The sequence below is a fragment of the Equus caballus genome, chromosome 19 (genome assembly GCF_041296265.1).
Source record: "Equus caballus isolate H_3958 breed thoroughbred chromosome 19, TB-T2T, whole genome shotgun sequence".
Classification (NCBI taxonomy): domain Eukaryota; kingdom Metazoa; phylum Chordata; class Mammalia; order Perissodactyla; family Equidae; genus Equus; species Equus caballus.
Window position 1 is genome coordinate 276,678 of NC_091702.1, and position 21,697 is coordinate 298,374.

General features: G+C 53.6%; 1 non-coding gene across 1 annotated transcript; it reads right to left on the reverse strand.

Annotated features, from left to right (window-relative positions):
• Nucleotides 1-2,352: 2,352 nt before the first annotated feature.
• MIR8926 (microRNA mir-8926) lies at nt 2,353-2,485 on the reverse strand. Its single transcript, NR_127912.2, is given in 1 exon segment — nt 2,353-2,485. It is a non-coding gene; the product is annotated as a microRNA mir-8926 (primary transcript).
• Between the last annotated feature and the right edge of the window lie 19,212 nt (nt 2,486-21,697).

A 21,697-nucleotide genomic window follows, 5' to 3' on the forward strand; every position in this document is an offset into this window, starting at 1 on the left:
GTGCAAGCCAGGTGGTATACATCTGCCAGCTAACTTTGGCCCAGGGGCTGCACGTCTGCACCCTACGTGTTAACGCTTTTCGATCCTTGCTGTGCAACTAGATTTCCTAGAGCCCTTTTTAAAACACGGATGTTGATGTAACAGGTCTGAGACAGCTCAAGATTTTTAATTTCTAATGAGTTCCTGGGTGATGCCCGGGCTCCTGCTCCACGGACTGCGCACTGAGTAGCAAAGCTCTGGAACAGAGCTGCTCAGTGTGTGGTCCGTGGACAGGCAGCCGCAGCATCACCTGGGGCTCGTTAACAACGCCTCCTCTCAGGCCCAGCCCTAGAAACACTGACTCCACATTCTGGGGCTGGGGCTTCAGAAGCTGTGTTGTAATGCATCCCGTGGACAATTCTTATGCACAAGCGACTGGGAGAGGCGCTGCCTGGGTCAGCGGGGCTCCACCTTGGTGGGCACTGGAATCACTTGAGGAGCCGTCCAGACACTGAGGCCTGGAGACGCTTTTCATTGGCCTAAATGGGGCTGAGCTCCGGAATTTTTCAGTCTTCTCGGCCGGTTCTAATATGCAGTGAAGGTTGAAGCCCGTTGCCCTAGAAGGTCACATCAGGTTCTTCTGTGTATTTTGTCCAAACTGGAGAAATAGGAATGTGCTTTTTGAAAACAAAGAGGTGCTTGCAGCTAATGCCTGGGAGTGGGGGTTGCATATGCCTGAAGCCACCGTGCCTGCACAGTAGCCCGCGTGCCCAGGAGGAAGTGCCGAGAGGTGATGGGGGCAGGAGCCCTAACTCTTTCCCGGGTCCCAGGAAGCCACGACCATTGGTTTCCCTGGCACTTCACAATTCTTCACACAGCCAAGACCCTGTCGGGAAATGAAGCCAACACCACACTTGGCCACTTGGAGGATGATAACCGGCCAATGCCTGCAGCGGCCAATGGCCAAAGTAACCCATCCACAAAAAGCCCATCTGGCCAGGTGAAGAGGCCTGGCTTTAGTGCTCTGCCTGGATGCACACTTATAAAGCAGGCCAGTCTGTTTTCTGGTTTTATAAGTTAATTGATGACCACTTAAATGTCCAAAATAGCGATAGGAATCACAGCAGATGATGACCATCTGACTTCCCCTCCTGTGAGCGATGTTTGAACTCTCTGGTCTGGACTGTGGTCTCTAAAGACCAGTCGAGCAAGAAAACGGGACTAGTCCAGGGCTTCAGAACACAGAGAAAAGAACTGACATCAGAGTCCCAGAGGATGGCGGACTTGTTTCCAGTGGCAGAGTGCAGAGCGAAGGAACAGAGCAATGGAATCGTCAGGTCCTCCAAGCATACAAGGAGAAGGAAAGGGAACTAAAGTAGATAATCAGCAACATGGAGAAAGCCAAACAAAGCTGGTGTGTCCTGGAGGCGGAATTTGCAGAGCATCCCAGAGGACCATAGGATGCAGATGTTTATGGGATGCTTGCGGCTGAGGAGGTGGACTGGAAAGGAGATACCAAGGGCAATAAGCCTGTCTGGACAACATCTCCCATTACTTCCTTCCACACTGGCCAGTTGGTCAACAAATATTCATTGAGCCCTGGCTATGGGCCAGCAATGGGTGGAGTTGGACTGAGCTGCTCCAGTTTCATCGATGATTAGTTTTAACGTGAGCAAGCGTGTTCTGAAGGTTCATTCAGACATTTTGCAAATATTTGTTGAGTACTTTTGTATTCCGAGTACTGTGTGTAACAGTAGGGATACCACAGCAGAGGAAGCATCCTGGACAGCTGCTTCCCTCTTAGAGATTACAGGCTAGCGGTGGAGGCAGATCATAAACAGGCAAGAGGACGACACCGATAAAGATACTTCACTGCTGTGGAGACAAGCGATAGGTACTAACAAGAAAACTTTTCTTAAAGAAAACTTTTCCTTTAGGTGTGTGGAGACATTTCCCAGAAGAAGTGACATCTGAGTTGCTATCTGAAGGGCGAAGAGGAGTTAGGTTAGCCAAAGCCGTTCTGAGCCCCTGGCAGAGGGCACAGAGTGTGCAAAGGCCTGGAGGCAGGAAGGGTCCTGACGTTTTCAAGAAATGGAAAGGAGGCTGGTACGGCTGGAACCTAGTGAACAAGGAGAAGGAGCCAGCTCTTGCCAAGCCTAGTGTGCGATGCAAGGGACTTCGGCTTTGATCCGAGAGGAAGGAGATGTCATTTAAAGCTCTAAGGAATCAGGACAGCCTGATGAGTGAGGCTGGACACATTCCTTAGATTGTCAGTCTGCGATGATGCCCCAGTCACCCCTGATAAATGGAGTTTTGCCTGAACTCTAATTCCCACCAGATCAGGAGTTCTCAAGATGTCCAGGTGATGGAAGCTGTCCTTTCCCAGCAGCGGCCCCAGCTGGCAACTAAATTCAGATTTCTTAGATATGATCCCAAATGTTTGTAGGGCCCGTGTACCTTCTGATCTTTCTGCCCAAGAGATACAGCTCAGGTGACACTGCTGGCTTCACCTGAGCTCTTGGTTTGACTGCGGCATAGTCAGCTACTGTGTGCAGACGGCATCGGAGGCTCCAGAGCAAATGCACGGTGGTGTGCTCTCTGTATTTGTACATTACAGTGGTTGAATGACCCGGAATCTCCTTAGTGTGCTCTCTTTAGTGGTCATGTAGGATCCATCTTCTCACTACGATCTCACTATATATTGTCATGCGTCGCTTAATGACAGGCACACATTCTGAGAAATGTGTCTTTAGGTTATTTCGTCGTTATGTGAACATCATAGAGTGCACTTACACAAACCTAGATGGTATAGCCTACTACACACCTAGGCTATATGGTACTAATCTTAGGGGAATACCGCAGTATATGCGGTCCATCGCTTTTCTGCGTTTTGGGGGAAGGCTCTCATATTGACCTCAAGTGTGTGTTTTGGAGGCTAGAGGACAACACACACAGAGACGTGGGACGTACACGTCCATAAACAGCATATCTCTAGAGACCAGTTCCCAGCATAGGGACTGTAGCTAAGCATCTCTGATAACGAGTAGGCTTCTTGAGATCCCACACACGTAAATGGGTTTTCTCTGACCCTCGGGTTCTTGTCCGTGGGCTTGAGGATGTCTAGGAAGTCCGTGAAATGATATGCCAATTTCTGAGTGTAGATGATTGTTTCTGGGGAGAGGGTTGTCAGAGCTCCATCTAAATCAGCGGGAAACAAGGTTTCTATTCCTAAAGATGGCTCTAAGATTCAAAGACTCCAAAGAAGTCCACTGCCGTGTGACCTTCTGAACACCTCTTTAGAAGTTATCTGAACATATTGCCACATATGCACCATTTAAACTCCTCTCACCATTTCTCAACTTCCTCTTCCAATTCCTTCCTCATCTGAGTCCACTGCACTATTTTCTCCATAGAGTTGGATGACAAGAAATTCAGTATTCTGCCTTTAAGATCACCTGCCAATCTTATGACTGACACAGGGTGAGGTCCAAATATCAGGCATACTAAAAGGGATGTGGCCCAAAAGAGAGGAAAAAATGCCTGTAGATTTGCATAGGGAACCATTCAGATGAGACATTTGCATTTCAGCAGGACTTACACATTCCTCATCACTTTTCTGGAATGCCCAATCGGGGGGCAATCACATGCCCTTTATACTATATTGCTACAAACAAATATATGCTACACATTTGTTTGGAGAGTCTAACCAATTAAAGAAGGAATGAAAAAGAAGGCACTGAAATAAATAATAGGAAAAGAAGAAATAAAAACGTAGCAAGATAATATACATAGAAATTCACAGAAGTAACAAAATTATCAATATGAGTTAAATACGTTGTAAAGTAAATAAATATATACAAACATTAATATCACCCATGTTCACCAGCTAACCTAATTAGGCACTATTCTCAACAATAACAACAAAACCTACGAACCACATAAAAGCTTTGTGTCTATAAAGAGATGCGTCATGTTGTAAAGATGTCCATTCTCCCCAAGGCTTAGTTCACAGATTTACTAAACCATAAATGCCTGAGTTTTAGTTATTTTTGTATCCTCAGGACCTAGCCCCTAGCACAAACCCAATAAATATTTGGATGAATGAGCTCCAAACCAACCAAAATTATGAATGAATTTTTCTAAGAACTAGAAAAGAAGTGATACCTAAATTCATTTTGATGTGAAAATAGGAGAGAATAACTGAAAAAGGAAAGCTGAAGGACAGCAGCTCTCCCAGATTTAAACCACTTTACAGATCCGCAGATACTCACACAGGGTGGTCTTGAAACTCACACACACACACACACACACACACACACACACAAAGTCATGTCATTGGAAGAGGAAGCCAGCAAAAAGGTAGATATAGGAAGTATAAGTTTAAAAACAGAAGCGTTTTAAAACAATGGAAGAATGAAGAACCACTGTTACCTTTTCAGTAAATAGCATCCAACCATAACCCGAATCTCCTCGACTCGTCTCTTTCTTTCTTCTTTGTCCCCAACACTATGTATGATGTTAAATACTTTTTCCAATGAGTCTCCAGTGCCATTGTCTTCGCTCTGGCTGTCGTCCTCTCTCTTACCCTGTTGCACGAGCTTCCTCACTGGTCTCCTTTCACCTTCTCCTCTTTCTCTTCCTCCACAATCCTCACTCCACCTTCCCCGAGACTTGTCTTCCTAAAGCACCAATTTTCTCAGGTTTCTGCATAGAAGGGCTCCCCAAATTCTACTGCAGTGGTCCTCCAGCTGTGATCCCCCCAAACTGGCACAGAAGCTTTCTAATGATGGTCTTGCCCATATGAGAACAAAGCCAATCAATGCTGCCTGTCTCCAACAGTTGCTCTTCACAGTCATGGGTGGTCATATATTTGTGTCCTGCCATCTTGTGGTGGTTTGGGGAGTATTATGAATCCTAGCATGCCCAAAAATGCAAAAGCAGTCAGAGTTTTGAAAAGATTGTAAGAGGAGATGAAAAAGTATAATGAAAATTAAGGAACTTACAAGTAACGGTGTGGGAAATGATGCCTCAAGAGATTTTCAACGTCCTACAACGAAACTGTCCATTTTAGGGAAAGATGGCCATGAGTTTACGCTAAGCAAAACAAGTTGAGTGTGCTGCTTTTAAAGTTTTTTAAAGCTTTGAAGAACCAACCTACTCCTTCTATTGGATGGAAATGCATCCAGGGGCTTCTGAGTTAAACACCACAGTCACTCTGGACTTGAGAACATGTGGATCTATACACAGCCATTCACTACCTAACTTAAAAAGAAAAGCTGGGTAGAGTTTTTCTGCTGCTAAGAATCAGATATTGTCTTTTTCCAATCCATAGACAAAAAATGTTAAGTTAAAGGATAAAACTGCCAGTGTGTTAGGTCTCCCCTAAGAATTTTTCTTCCCTCTTGGAATTCTCTATCGCCCCGCATCTCTACCTGCCTGTTAGCAAGATTGCCCAAGTGTCACATGTCAGAGAAGCCTTCCCTGAGCCCCAAGCACATCTCAGAGACCCCGTGCCTGTGCCCGGCTCCCTCTATGCTAGCCCTCACCAGATCTAGCAGAGCAGAACACTTTGATGAATTTCCTCAAGGAACAGCTGGGCAGGGGTTCAAGCGGCAACTCCAGCCTGTGCATCTGCAAGTATCCAATGACCACGTGAAATCCAAGCTGGCTGATTTACAAATGTTCACACTGACAGTAGACAGGTACCTGGTAGGTGCTTAGAAGAATTTCTGTGCAGTTCTGAACATTTATTTGCCTGACAGGTGACCCAGGAGGTGTGGTGACATTCAGTGCACTAGTGGGCACTGGGGCACACAATGCACTAGGGCAAGTGTCGGCAACTCTTTCTGTAAAGGGCCAGACAGTACATAGCATAGGCTCTGCGGGCCACACGGTCCCCGTGACAACTACTCAATTGTGCGGCTTAGTGCTGGACAGGGCACCAGTAAACCTTTTTCATAGAACAGGCAACAGGCCAAAGGTGGCTGACATATAGACTAGAGAATACCGGGAAAGGAGGCCCATTTCAGGATGAAGTTCAGGAGTTCAATGATAGCAGAACATTTAAGGGAGACGTCCAAGGCAGAGATCAATGTAAGGATGAAGAAGTGCCAGGACTGGAGGTAGAAAACTGGGAGCCATCAGCCACGAGGTGCTGTTATGGGGCTGACATCACCTAGGGGTCTGGTCTGACAAGAGAGGAGACCAAGGACACTCCCCTGTCCCAATACAAGGGTGGATACGCAATATCACTTCCCATCACGAGGGCCCTGGAAAGGCAGGGATGTTACAGTCTAAACTCCCTCAACTCAAACTTTGTACAAAGAGGCTCCTTTTTAACTTGGGGCTTTCATTCCCTTTTCCAAGATAAGTAACTTGAAAGTTTCAGATTCACAGGTGAAAAAGAAAACTTCCCACTGGCTAGAAAATAAGGCAATTCTAAAGCAAAGTGTCTATTGACTTTTTCATGTTTTCTTTTTACTGTGAAGTCTTTTACACTCAAAAACTTCTAACCTATATGCAAAGTACGATGAATCACCATAAAACACACGTCCCGTCCCCATCTCAAGAAGCAGCCCATTACCTAAACATGACTGTCCAGCCTTTCACATCGGGAGAATTAGTCTCCAGAGCAGAGGTCAAAGCAGGCAGCCCAAGGCCAGAGAAAGCTTGCAGATATGTTTTCTTTGGCCTCCACAGGGGATTTTTCTTTTTAGTTGACAGCATTTAAATGTCAAGAAACTTTGCGTGGAAATCAGCATTCTGGGGGATCACTGAACATGGGAAGATGTGGCTACACTGTGTGAACATTCCCCACGGCAACAAGTGGCTAGAGCTGGGAGCAGCCAGCTCCTGCAGATGGACACGGACCCACTGGCTCATCAGAGTCCTCACACTCACTACTGTCTTGTAACCAACCGCCCACTTCACTTCTTAATTTTACCTGCCCTGGCACTGGAGTCTGTGACCCCTGCTTACAGAATGTAATTGTGGCTTCCAAGTTCCTGGAGTATGGGAAACAGCACTAAAAGTCTAAAAAGTTCACAGGCTCTGTCTATTGGAACATTACTGAAAGTAAGACGGGTCCATATCCCTTATCCAGCATTTTGAAATCTAAAGGACAAGTTCTTTTTATACCTCACTAGGCAGCGAAACTGGAGCTGAAGTGACATGAAGCTGTTTATCTTCTCTATGTATTCCATTCAGTGTGAGGTACATTCATATATTTTGCTACAGAAATGCTAACACGTTTGGCTAAGGGCTGCTGCCCCAGACCCAGCTGGAGACATTATATAAAAATGACATGTACACATTATTACTTTTCCAAAATCTGAAAAATTCTGAATTCTGAAACTCATCTGACCCCAACGACTTTAGATAAGGGACCGTGGGCCTGTTGTGCTTTTAATATCTATGCTGGAGAAAATACACACACACAAACACGCAAGGCAGACAGAGTGCAATAATAGTTTTAAATGAATTTTCAGTGGATTAATTACTGTGGCATCTACCAATATGTGAGAAACATAAATAGAATGATGTATTCAAATCATCTGTAGTCTGACAGGAATGTGAGGTGCACATACTGATCCTAGGACCCTGTGCCCGAATGTCCAGTCCCTGAAGGGTCTGCCATGCCCACAGTGGGAACGGCAGCCACAAAGGGAATTCCAGGTTAGAGACACATGCTGCCTTCACATATAAGAATGATGCTGTATGACCACGTCCTTTTAGGATTCATTTATTTCTCAGTAAAAGTGGGTTTTCCCTTGCCTATACATACCCTGTTTGATATTCTAGGACTTCACAATATGTCAAGTACATAAAAGGCGCGGGAAGATCGGATCAGAAGGAGCTGCAAAGATCCCAGATTTCTTTCCACTCCAGAACATGCTGCTAACCCACATTAAGCGTCAGCTGAATGAAATCCAGCTGCAAGTGCTCAAACGGTCCAAGGGGAGCAGATGTGAGGCCTCTAGGGATAGAGTTTTGCTTAATGCACTATGGTGGGGATAGGAATGCAAAAACCCAAAAGTGGGGTTTGCCAGGGAGCCAGAACCAAGCAGCTGTTTGGGGTTTCCCATAGCCCTGACTGTTTGTTTATGTACAGCCACTATTTACACTCTTTAATTCCTCTGATTCAGGACCAGACAGTTGCCATGTTACAAGAACACGTCAGGATAATAAAAGTCAGGCAATGAGGGGCTATTCTTTGCAGAGACAGAGTGGACTTCATCCACACATGCCAGTCTCTACAGATTCTGATGTTGCTGCCTTTGCATGAAAGTCAGCTAGGGCATTTTCCTGACGCTCAGATTCAGTCCTCGCAGGGTGGCCTCAATTTTGATGACAGAGAGCCAGTTAAGTCTGACGAGTTTCCTTTCTATGAGCCATTGGCAGAGTAACTATAACTGAGAAAGGACTCAAAAAGGGTTCACTATACAGCAGTTGAGAAAGGAATTTGGTCATTTCTGTGACATACAACATTTTAAGATAATAATTAGAGTTATGACTGATAACATTATATCAGGACATATCAGATTTGTAGGAATTTCACATAATTTCTAGAATATTTATATACCTATGAAAATACAACATAAAGAAGTCTAAATGTTATTTCTTATTTGAAAATGCCTCCCATGTAATTTAACTTATTGAATAAGCCTAATTAGTATCATGTCCCTCTTTTTATAAGGAGAGAGAACGAGTCCTTAAGATGTTGCAGGGATCCTCTGAAAAATCCCAAAGTTAACTAGAGGTCGAAAAAGACTTCATTTAGGATTTGATTTTCAGAAGTTCATCAAAAAATCTCAAATCAGTTTTAAAACCCTTCGTCAAATAGGATCATAGGTCACTGTGAGCTAATACTCAGTTATGCCTTCGACCATGGTGACAAAGACTTTCAGACAAATAGAGAAAGTTAAATGGCCGTAAGAAAACCCTTAGCTCTCGCAATCAAAGACCTGATAAAAGCAACACGGGAAATGATTTTGAAAACATAAAATCCCTTTTTTGCCTTTTAGGCAGACTATCAAATGTAAAGAGAAGCCTTTCATAATCTCTTCATCAAGAGCAGACTAGAAGCCCAAGAAAACCTCATCCTTATAACAGTGAGAAAGCCAAGTTTCCAATTTTGCACCAGCTTACTTTTGGTCTTAGAAACGCTGACTTAATTAAATTCCTTCAATCTTTGCCAGCTTGGCTAGGCGGAAAACTTCTTTTCTCGGGGTTCCTTTTCCACAAACCTTCAGAGACTTTCTTACTCATATTCAGAGTTTGTTCTTTCCTCTTTCCCATAACCACTTTGACTTTAGGACCAATTTACTTTCTTAAAGCATCTCCATTCCTTATACCTTCTTTTACTGAAAACATACATTTCCTTATAGCATACATTTTTCAGTGCGGCACAAGACATGTTTACTAATAGACCCAAACGTCTTTTGGGTTTTTGTTTTTAATCAGAAGCTGAAAGTAGATAAACCTATGTTTAGTAATTAATGTTTTACTATTTTATCTTATCTGGAAATGGTCAAGATACTCAACAAATTTCTAGCATTTAACTTAATTTAGTAAAACTCAAAGGTTTCAAGTTACCAGGAGGTTTTGAAGTTATTTTTAAGTACTTATACCATAACACATGACTATTATTAAAAAGTTCAGCTAAAAACTTTTATCTTACTTACATCATTTACTTTACTTGTTCCTAATAATTTTGTTTACATTACCTACAAAAGCGCGGAGCTCAGGGCAGGCTGACCGGGACTTTCTGGTCGCTGCGGCGGCGGGTCCCCAGGCCCGCGGGGCCAGCCGCGCCGCCCCCGCGCCCCGCGCCCGGGCAAGAGCGCACGGCAGGCCCAGGGCGCGGCGCGCAGCCGGGCCTTGGCCGCCGGCCCCGAGTCGGGCCCCGGGGACGACGTTCCGCCGGGCTCAGCGGGGCTGGGGGCCGCGCGCTCCACGAGCACCTCTGGGTCCCTTCCCCGCTCCACCGCCCGCTCGACGCATGGGGAAGACTCCCTTCCCCGACCAGAGCCCGCCCCGCGCTGACAGAAGCGGGCGCACAGCGTGCACGCGGTGTGCCACACCCCGCCTGTGGCGCCCGAGAGCCCCCAGACTCCTCCCGGGGACCGCTTCTCCAGGCAGGGCCGCAGGACGAGGGGGGCGAGGCGGCGGGGCAAGGACCCCGGCGACTGTGTGGGGGATGGCAATGGTCAGAGTGCTCAGGAGGGTCGTGCTTCCGCGCAGGGGGCCGACGTGTGTCCAAACCCACTCGTCGGAACTCTGCAGGTGGAGGCGGGTCCCCACCTCCCTTGGCCCTCTGAGTGTTCTCCAAGCCGGCTGGGAAAACCCTCACCCGGCCGCAGGACAGGAGGGAGCGTGGGAGGCGCTCGGCGGCAGTCAGAGCCCTGGGGTCCTTTCTGCCCACACGCGCTGCCACGCGCACAGGTGGTGGTAGTGTGGGGATGCCGGTCCCGGGGGCGGCACTGAAGCAGAGGGAGAGGGGGGCCCACCGCCGTGGTGGGAAGCCCTGGGGATGAGCGGAGGCCCACGGGGCTGGCGGTGCGGGGGGGCGGGGAGCGGGGCACGCGGGTCAGGAGGTGGCCATGGGTGAGGGCCTGGCCGCAGGCCTCGCGGTTGCGGGCAGCCCCTCCCCTCCCCTCCTCTCCCCCAGCCCCGCGGTTGGAGACCGCGACCCGCCCAGGCCCCGCCCCTGGTCACGCCCCCAGCCCGCCAGCCCGCCGTTGCCTGGTAACGCCTGGCTGTCATTTCCCTCTTAGCCTGGCGCAGCCACCGGGGCCCTGACACTTGGCGGGAGTGTCCCACAGCAGGGGCACGCGCCCCGGGGATGGGAGTGGTGGCCCCAGGCAGCCAGCACGGGCGCCAGGGTCGCCGGCAGGACAGGAGAAGGCGCAGGTCCCTGCTCCCGGGGGCGGGGCCCGGGCGGTGGAGACCCCGACGGGTGCACGGAGGGAGGCGGCCGCCAGGGGCCCTCACCTGCCCATGCTCTGGTGGGCCCGCGGCCTCCCGCAGTGCAACGGCCACTTCCTGGCGGCGGCGGCGGCGGCGGCTCCCCAGCCTGCGGGGCTCCTGGCGCGCGCATCGGGTCGGCCTGGCGGCTGCTCCCGCGCGACACTGCCGAGCCGGCGGCGGCGGCGGCGGCGGCGGCGGCGCCCGGCTCCCAGGCCCGCGGAGCTCGGGGCAGGCTGACCGGGACTTTCTGGTCGCTGCGGCGGCGGGTCCCCAGGCCCGCGGGGCCAGCCGCGCCGCCCCCGCGCCCCGCGCCCCGCGCCCCGCGCCGGGGCAGGAGCGCACGGCAGGCCCAGGGCGCGGCGCGCAGCCGGGCCTTGGCCGCCGGCCCCGAGTCGGGCCCCGGGGACGACGTTCCGCCGGGCTCAGCGGGGCTGGGGGCCGCGCGCTCCACGAGCACCTCTGGGTCCCTTCCCCGCTCCACCGCCCGCTCGACGCATGGGGAAGACTCCCTTCCCCGACCAGAGCCCGCCCCGCGCTGACAGAAGCGGGCGCACAGCGTGCACGCGGTGTGCCACACCCCGCCTGTGGCGCCCGAGAGCCCCCAGACTCCTCCCGGGGACCGCTTCTCCAGGCAGGGCCGCAGGACGAGGGGGGCGAGGCGGCGGGGCAAGGACCCCGGCGACTGTGTGGGGGATGGCAATGGTCAGGGTGCTCAGGAGGGTCGTGCTTCCGCGCAGGGGGCCGACGTGTGTCCAAACCCACTCGTCGGAACTCTGCAGGTGGAGGCGGGTCCCCACCTCCCTTGGCCCTCCGAGTGTTCTCCAAGCCGGCTGGGAAAAGCCCCGGGCCGCAGGACAGGAGGGAGCGTGGGAGGCGCTCGGCGGCAGTCAGAGCCCTGGGGTCCTTTCTGCCCACACGCGCTGCCACGCGCACAGGTGGCGGTGGTGTGGGGATGGCGGCCTTCAGCGCGGCGGTCGTGGCGGGCGGCCCCAGGGGGCAGGAGGGCCGCCTGGCCCCCGGGGGCGGCACTGAAGCAGAGGGAGAGGGCGGCCCACCGCCGTGGTGGGAAGCCCTGGGCTTGAGCGGAGGCCCACGGGGCTGGCGGTGGGGGGTGCGGGGGGTGGAGCGGGGCACGCGGGTCAGGAGGTGGCCATGGGTGAGGGCCGGGCGGCAGGCCTCGCGGTTGCGGGCAGCCCCGCCCCTCCCCTCAGGGAGCCCGAGCCCAACGGTTGGAGCCCGCGCCCCGCCCAGGCCCCGCCCAGGCCCCGCCCCCAGGCCGCCAGCCCGCCGTCGCCTAGCAGCGCCTGGCTGTGATTTGACTCTTAGCCTCGCGCAGCCGCCGGGGCCCTGACACTTGGCGGGACTGTCCGACTGGGCTGGACGCTCTTCGCGGAGCGCACCAGGTCAGTGCTGTGACCCGCAGCGATGGCCTCCTGGTTTGGCCGCCTCGGCCTCGGCTCCGGCTTAGGCCATTCCCTGGGGCGAGTGGGCGGCAGTGTGGCTTCCCTCCCCGCACACCTCTCTGACTTCACCAGAGGTGTGCTGAGGAAGGGGACGCAAAAGCTGCCAGACTTCCCCGACTCGGGGAGAAAGGAGACGGAAGCCATTCAGGCGACCGGACCACCCGAGCAGGAGAGACCGGCAACTCCAGCTCGGAGAGACACCGCAACTCTGCAGGAAACCCTCGAGGAAGGAGACACGAGGCTCGCCTCCCTGCAAGAAGAAGGCAGTCACCTGAGGGAAGAACTGGAGCCACAGAGACAACAACGGGCTCGAGCCGCTCCAGTGGTTGACCCGAACACCCTCGACGCCGTGACACAACTAGAATCTGAGGTGTCTCCACTGGAAGGGATCGAAGGTCACCTGGAGGAGGAAACCCAGCATCCTCCAAGGACCACTGAAGAGCAAAAGCAGAGGAAGGCACTGAAACTTGGGACCGAAAAGACGATGCCTCTGACCGAGCGGCTTGATGAGCCGGACGAAGATGAGACCGGGCCACGAACCCAGACGATCCAGCCGCAAGACTGGGAGAGCCAGGGCCTTCCCGCTCGCCTAGCTTCGGCTGCCTCCGTCCAGGATGCCGGGGGCCTCCAGCAGCAACTGCAAGCCTACGCTTTGGAAAGGGAACGAGTGTTGGCCGTTTTCGACGAGAAGGTGAGGGAAAACAGCCAGCTGAAAAGGGCGTATCACGCGATGATGGACCTGCTGGTGGCCAAAGAAGCAGAGCTCGGGAAGCTGCGAGGCGAAAATCAGACACGGCGCCCTCGCTCTGACGGCGGCGGGGAGGACATGTTTCGAGAAGCGATCCGGCACTTATCACGCCTCGTCCGAGCCAAAGACATTGAAATCGGTGCCTTGAGCCAGAAATGTCAGACTTTACTGACCATCTGGCAAACGTCCGACGCTGGCCATGAGGTTCGGGGCGTGGACGCGAATCAGTTGGAGGAGCTTCTCCGGGAACGGGACACGTTGAAGCAGCGGGTCAACGTGCTGGAGGAGTGGCAGCGGCTGGTGCTGACCGAGGTGCACAATCTGCAGCGGGAGTCATCCCAACTTCAGAAGGAACTCCCACCACTCGAGGCCCGGGCCTTAGTGGACAGCGAGGAGAAGTCTCGGCGACAGATGCACCCTGCCGCCCCGTTGCCCCGTTCTCAAGGGGATGCGACCCAACTCCGGCTCTTGGGGAAGAGACTGGCACAGATGCAGCTCGGCCTAGAGCAGCTCTGCAATGCCGAGGAGGTTCTCTTGGGTCCACCCGACCTCACGTCACCACAGCCGCCCGCCGCATCGTCGCGGACTTGCGAGGCAGCCGGCTCTCAGGAGGCAATTAAGTCCGAGGCGCTGGGCGAGTCTTCGAAAGGGCCGCCAGCAGAGATGGAAGCCTTAAGGCGAGCCACGGAGGAAAAAGACGCAGCCATCAGAAGCCTCCAGGAGGAGACTCAGAGACTGTCCGAGGCGATGGCCGCCACCTCGGAACTGGAGAGAGAACGGCACGCACAGACGGATTCCGAAATTCAGCGGCTCAAGGAGAAACAAGAGGCTTTACAGAACACGCTGGAGGACAAAGAGCTCTTAATCGAGGCGCAGAGGGAGGAATTCCTTTCTCTGAGGGAAAACCTCACGACCCAAGCGAGCGAAAACGAAATTTTGAGGCAGGCGGTGACAAACCTGAAGGAGAGGATAGTCCATCTGGAAGCGGATGCGTGCCAAGTCAAACAGGAAAATGCAAAACTGCTGGAAAGGTCCAGGGAGAAGGACACCGAAAACCAAGCCTTACAAGAGACGAACATGCGCCTCTCTATGACGCTGAGGGAGAAGGAATTCGAATGCGTCTCCGTGAAGAAGGCGGCTCTGGCTTTTGAGTGCCTCCTGAGAGAAAAAGAACAGGGCCGGGCTGGGGAATTCAGCCAGCTTCGCAATGCAGTGACCTCCATGCAGGAAAAGAGCATTCTCTTTCAGCACGAGAGAGATGAGGCGGCGCTGGCGCTGAGACAGGAACGAGTGGAAAACTGCGCCCTGCGGGAGGAGGTTCGCCTTTTGCGGGACAAGGAAGCGCGCTTAGGCCAGGAGCTGGGGAGGTCTCGGACGCAGGCTTCAGAATGCGAAGACGCGCATCTCCGGGCAGCGCGGCTGGCAGAAGACAGAGCGGCTCAACTCAGGAGGAAAGTCACGGCGCTAGAGGAGAGGCTCCTGTCATCTTCCCACGCCATGCAGAAGGCGAGCCAGCGGGCCGCTGCCCGGCTCGGGTCCCTGCAGGAGCAACTGACTGCGGTCACCCAGCAGAAAGAGGAGACTGCCCTCCAGCTGTCCGCCTCCCGGGAAGCAGAGAAGCAGCACGCCGGAGCCCTGGCCAACCTGAAGGTGGTCCTGGCCGAATGGATGCAAAAGGCAGATGGTCTGGAAGGGAAGCTGAGGTCGCTGCAGGGACGGCTGGAGAGAGCGCAAGCCGCCTCGCGCCTGCAGGAGGAGCAGATCGGAGAACTGCAGCGACAAGACGAGGCCCGACAGGAAGTGCTGGAGGACGTCCAAAAGAAGTGGACCGGCTTAGTGAGCACCCTGGAAGGAAAAGCAGACAAGGCCCTCCTGAGAAAGCTCTTCACGGACGCCTTGCAAAGCGCCAGACACGAACGCCGGGAAGCGTTCCGACGGATGGGAAGCACCCTGGGTGTGGAAAGGGAGGAAATGGAGCAGTTGCTGCAGGAAGAGCAGGGCGGCCTTACCGGATGGGTGACCGGGCGGCTCGGATCCCGCAGTGCCCCCGACACGCCTCGGAGACCCAGCCAGCAATCCGAGCTCAAGAGTTCCTTCTCGGAGCTTCTGGTGAATTTTCTAGAAACTGAGTCTCAGGGAGCTTCTCCACCACGACAGCTCCCCGCTCAGCCCAGGAAGCGTCCCGAAGCACCCGCCAGGCAGAGACTGGCTAAGAACGTGCCAGCTCTTCTGAGATCCGCCCTCGCAGCCACCCCCAGAAGATCGGATGGGAATCCCTGCTCCCCAGCCGTGTCTCTCATCGACCCACCCGGCCCCGGAACCGGAGGGTCTGGGCACCTTCTCTTAGACGCCGTGACCGACGTCGTGCCCACGGGCACACCTTGGCTGCTGCCACCCGCCAAGAGTGCTGCCGGGCTGCTCCAAGGCCTGTCCAAGCCCTAGAGGCTCCCCAAGCCGCAGAGGAGACGACGGCGCTTTCAGGAAAGCCGGTCCCCGCTGCGGGTTCCTTAGCACGGAGTGGTCTTGTGCTAAAGGTCACAGGTTTCTCTGCGGCTTTACTCGAGCTTTCAAAGAAATAGCTAGGGTTCACGCTTTCAAAAGGGGGTCGCTGCAGGTAGTCACCCAGCTTAAAGCGGACGGACGGATGTCACTTCTCTGGAGAGCAGGCTTGGCACGGGTGGGATCGCAGGCTGTGGGCCAAGGACGCTTCCGATTCTGTTTGTCACGCTGTCACCGTCTCCGAGGAGCTGGGGGGCGTGGGGTGGGGGGTGGGGGTTGGGTCTGGGAGGTGGGGGGGTTGCGGGCGGGTGGGGGGTGGGGGGGTGGGAAGAGTGGGGGGGTGGGAAGAGTGGGGGGGTGGGAAGGGCGGGGGTGGGGGGAGGGGGGCGTTTATTGAGCTTTCCCTCGGGGAGCGGGAACCTAACTTGCCTTAGTGCTGCAGAATCAGAAAGCGCGCGAGGGCGCCCACTCCCGGGACAGTAGGAAGAAAGGGGAAGGGCACCAACGTGCAAGGGGCAGGCATCCAAACTTCAGGAGGAAAGCTTGGTTTCCCCCGGCTCGGCTTGGTCCTCCTCCTCTTTCCACTGCCTGGGAAACCGCCCTCGGGTGCTCTCCGGCCTCTGGGACAGACAGGAAAGAAAACTCCTAAGCACGGGAGGATCTTATTCCCTGACTCGCTTTTGGTTGCAAAGCCAGTCACCTGACCTCAGAGATCTTTGCAAGGGTTTACGAACTGCATCTTGTTGTTTTCCAAAGCAGGGGTCTGTGGTCTGTGGTCCGGATGGACACCGACTGACTGAACCGGCGCCTCGCGATGGGCATGGAAGCCGCTTCCGCCCCCAAGCCCATCAGAGGGCCGTGGTCAACGCCCTCCCCCCGCCCCGTTTCCTCAACAGCCCCTCCAAATCTCCATCGCCTGCCTCAAGCGGGATCGTCCTCATACCGTTCGGGACCCGAAGAGATCAGAGGCCAGCTAGTCAAGAACTCTCCGTTTCCCGCACCCCCCCCACCCCCGTTTGAACGTCCCTCTATTTCTCTCCACCCACCCCTCCCCTTTCCCTTTGGGGTTTTCCAGGAAGAGGGATTCAGCTTGGCAGTTCCAGGGTCCCGGCTCCACGTGGGATGCCCTGGGAACCATCTGCTCAGCCTCCCCCTAAGATCTCGTTGCCTCAGTTTGCCAGCTGCTTTCTCTTCGGCCCGTCTCTTTCCTTAAGCCGCTGAGCACACCCAAGTGTCTCCCGGCATCCACACCTCTCCTTTCTGCTCCTCCACCACCACCTTCTCTCTCTACCTTTCACGGCTAAGCTGCTGCCAAAAGACCTCGACTCCTCTCCTCGTCAGCCATCCAGTCATCGGCTCGTCTCTCACCGGCTCCTCGAAAGACTCCCCAAATCTCGTCGCCGTCCCGTCCTAGCAAGAGGCCAGGGCACGCCCTTCGGTTCCTTCGTCTTCCTAAACTCTCTGTGGTGTCTGAGGAATGCTGCCCACGTCTTCAGTCTCTGCAAGTTCTCTCCACCCTCTTTCTCTGGGGGATGGCCCCCTCCCCAGGTGCCCTTCCTAACCTCAGACCCCTCTGTCTCACTTTCCTCTGCGGCTTCTCCTCCCGACCACTTCTCAAAGGGTTCTGTTCTCGAAGGCACAGTCTTCAGGGAACAGGAACCCCTCGGGTCTCAGAGCAAGCTCATGCGCTCTCCTACGATTCGACTCGCCCCCCGGATGCCCAGGGCTTCTGAGTGCGTACGACTGACGTCACCCTGCCCCTGACTCCACGCTGCTTTCTCTAACTGTCTGCTGGACGCACCTCTCAGGATGTCCAAAGGCTTCTCAAAACCGACACGTCCAAATGGGAGCCCGGTATCCTCCAACAAAACCCTCCCCCTCCTCTTACCTTCCTTTCATCCCCTCAGAAAACCTCTGCCCATCTCATCACCCGAGAGCAGAGCGAGAGGCCTCAGGGCCACGCTTGAGCTCTCTGTCTCACCCACTTCACAGCCTACCGACTCCCAAAGGGAGCCGAGCGCCTTCCCGTGTTTGCCTTCCCTGCTGCTCTGCCGCATGCCTTCCTGTCTCTTGCACGCAACCAGCCCAGTAGACTCCTTACTGATCTTGCCGGCTGGCCTCCTGGCACACCGCCCCCCCCCCCCCCCGCTTGAATCCATCCTCCACACTGTTGGGAGGGTGACCCAAGAGGAAAACCCTGCCGTTGCTGACACCACGGTGCCCGGCCCCCACAGGGCTGGACGTGGGCAAGAAAGTAACCAAAGTTTCTGAGGTTGTTTTGCAGAACAACAGGAAGACGGCAGATCAGAGAGCAGCTTGAATGGCAGCCCCCCCCCCCGCCCCCCCGGCCCCCGCCCGAGCGGACATCGTGCAGAGGCTTGGACCAGCTGAAATGACGGATCGCCCACTTCCCGCGTCACGGACAGAGATCCTCGGCGTGCAACACGTCGAACCCCACTGACTTCGCACTTGTGACCCACGAAGAAATACCAGTGACAGTCGCACCTGAGCAGAGGACTCTTCAAGCTTCACCCCCAGCGCTCTCCTGGTCCCACCCCTACCCCGAACCCCAGATAAACGCCCCAACGTTTTGTTTTCCCTTTGAGGAGGCGGGTTTGAGTTTTACTCCCACCTCCTTGTCTGGCCGCCTCTTGATCATAAACCTCTTTCCTTGCTGCAACCCTGACGTCTCACTGATTGGCTTGGCTGCGAAATCGGGTCCCCGGACCTGAGTTTGTGTGTGGTCCCATCGCTTCCCTGCTTGAAAGGAATCCAGGGTTCTCCACTGCCTGCAGGCCAAACTGGAGCAGAATCTCCAAGGCCTTGCCCCTGCAGCCTTCCTCCCTGCTCCTCACCCACACGTGGGCCACCCTCCCGCCACGCGCGACTCTCTGCAGACCCCAAACAGGTTCTGACTCAAAGGACTTCAAGCACATTGAGCCTAATCGTAGCAGGGTAACTCCTTCAATCCAGTGCACACCGAAAGTCTTTAATTTTCCTCTGCCTGACCTAGATGGCGAGGGATGGATTCCTATGCACCTTAGGTTGATGGGGATTTCTGAACACTAAACACGTGAGTTCAATGGCAATTTCTTATTTATTTACACAGGCAGCCTATGCGAGGACACTCTACACCATGTGTAGCCACATAGGAAAGTGCGCTTGGGGAGAGAGTAAATACGCAAGTGGGTGGGGGACAGTCTTTGTAGTATCAGGAGAGGTGCGCTGTCCCCTGGTTTCCACAGGAACGTGGGACTGGCTCATTTGAATAATTTCACAGGTGAGCAGGGAACTTGAGACCACTACTTGGGGAGCACCCATGCCTGCTCCCTGTGATGAAGGGGTTGTTTGGCGAGGGGATCTTGTCTCTGGGAGCTGTGGAGGAGGGAAACTTGCAGGTAGGCCATTTGAGGCCCTCTTCGTTTACCAGGTTTCAAAGCAACACTTCATATTGAATCTTCATCTCAGGCCTCATAGTACAGTTGTCTCTCTGATGCCTTGACATCGTCTTACACCCTGGTGATATCTGAGACATTTAGGGAGGAAGAGAAATGCTTCCCTGTGAAACAATGTTGGCACTAGACCAGGAGGGAGAGGGGGTCATCGACAACCTTGAGTGTATGAACTTTCATTGATATTCACTCGCTTGATCCCAAGAGAATTCCCAAGCAGCCAAAGGTTCTGTGGGAGAGGTGACATCCTGCAGCTCCATCATATTTGGCAATGGAGGGAGGACAGGGGAGGGCACCCCATCTGGCAGGTCGCACATGCCACAGGGCCCAGGTTTGGATCCATCCTATTGCAAGGAAGCCTTGGTAACCTTCTCGCACTTGGTTTTGTTTTGTTTTGTTTTGTTTTTGAGGAACATTAGCCCTGAGCTAACTGCCGCCAATCTTCCTCTTTTTGCTGAGGAAGGTTGGCCCTGAGCTTACATCCGTGCCCATCTTCCTCCACTTTATATGTGGGACCCCTACCACAGCATGGCGTGCCAAGCAGGGCCATGTCCGCACCGTGGATCCGAACTGGCGAACCCCGGGCTGCTGAAGCAGAACGTGTGCACTTAACTGCTGTGCCACCGGGCCAGCCGCATCTTCCCGCACTTGTTGGATGCTACTTCCAGGACTAAAGTGATAATAGGCAGCTGGGGATGGAGGCTCAGCGTCTGGGAGAGATTCTGTTTCCAGAAGAGGCCAGTGTGTGGCCAGTAATTGCTGCTCTAATACGGCAGAATGCAGGGCCAAGGAGGCGGGCTTCTTGCATCAGGAACCCACAGACAACTTATGCATGTGCTGGGTTTTCCAGAGACTCCAGGAAGCATGAGAGGAGGTTGCCGAAGCCTCTTCCCCACAAGAGTCTCTGAGGGCTCTAGTGGGAGGGCCTGTTGATTTTAATTTGGACAGCTCCTAGAGTCCTTTGTTGGAGGGGGTCCCCACTGAAGCTGGGCTCATTTATAAGTCACAGCATAAATGGCCTTAAGTAAAATTTGTAGACAAGGACTATATTGCCTCCAGAAGCAAAAAGAGATCACATGATATTGGATTGTACGTCCTTCACAAGTGTGTCAAACAAATGTCCTCGAAGGAGGAGGTCATAAAAGTCATGTCATGCCTGTACTCCTGGAGAAAGGGGGATCCGGTGCCTGCAAAGACTGCCTGTGAGAGCAGAACAGCTTAGTCCCTGTGGGTAACAAGGCAAAAACCTGTCCCCTCAGAGGTGATGGCAAACTGTGGCTCGGAGGATGTTGAAACAGGCTCTGAACAGAGCATATTAACCCAATCTATAACAGCAAAATGTTCAGCCACGTGTAAATGTAGTTGGGCCCAGGAGGTTTAAGTGGACCAGGGTTTATTTCCTTCAGGTACAGTCAGACTCAAAGACACAGAAATAACTGTCACGAAGGAAGAAGCTTTCTCTCCTCACAGATTCCGAGCAAAAGAAGGCAGGGTACACCATGGAGGGCCACACAGGGCAGCACCAGGGTCGGTCAGGAGACAGACGGAGCGAGGGGAAAACGTGGGCGAGAGCCTTTCGAGTGGATTCCACGGGAAGGAAGGAGTGAGGCAGGGTGAGCAGGTGTTGGCTTGGCTGGTTTGAATCATTTCAGTGGGCTCAGGGCACAGCAGTGTCCCTGGTTGTCTGGTCCCCGTCCCTGGGGTGACGAGGGCAAGGGAAGAGTGGCCCAGAGTGGAAGAGCCTCGGAGAGGAGGGGGTTGAGGGTGTTGACTCTAGATGATTACGTACGAAAGGATTGCTCAGAGGAGTCATTTACTATCTGTAGCAACTAGTTAACCCTGGCAGGGCAGTTCCTCCAAGGTTGCCGAGGCCTCGGATGTCAAAGCCTTAAATACAGAAACTAGAAAACATGCTCATTTCACTAGGTATAACCATAATTTCAGCCCTTGTGTAAAGTCCATGATGGTTTCCAAACTAGGGCATGTTAGCAGATGTTAAAGTTAGTTCAGAAACTATGTTGTGGAGGCACAAAGGCCAGTTAGAACCCTTTATCTTTTTGCCATATAAATTACTCTAGTAAATTTTCAATTTCTAATTGGGCCAAATTGTGAACCTTTCTGGAATTAGGTCTTTTGTGTGATTGCTTCCTCCGCACGTATCCAGGTTTCTCTCCTTTATTTATCTTTTGATTGGTCTGATGGTCACAGGATGCACTTGGGGCTGGGGGAGTGTCTTTCTGCTCTGCTCTTGTTTATCAGTTTTCCCTCCAGAGAGGCTCAGGTCGGGAGCATCAGGGTTAGGGGCTCTCTCACAGCAATGGTTGTATTTAAGTCAGGTTTGAATTAACACCTTCACTGTGCCACAGGGGTGCTGTGCATTGTTTTCCTCATAACCCTGAGGATCAGAGTTTTGTGCCACCCCGGCTTAGGTGACAGGGTGCATTGGAGGAGCCCAGGGCCCCCAGCATGCAGACGTTGAGGGGTGGAAGCCATCTTCTGCTGCAGCCCTACCTTCTCCCCGCTGGGCACTGCTTCCCTCCCCCCACCTTCTCTCTGTACTTATTCCCTCGGGATATTTTTGCCTGGAG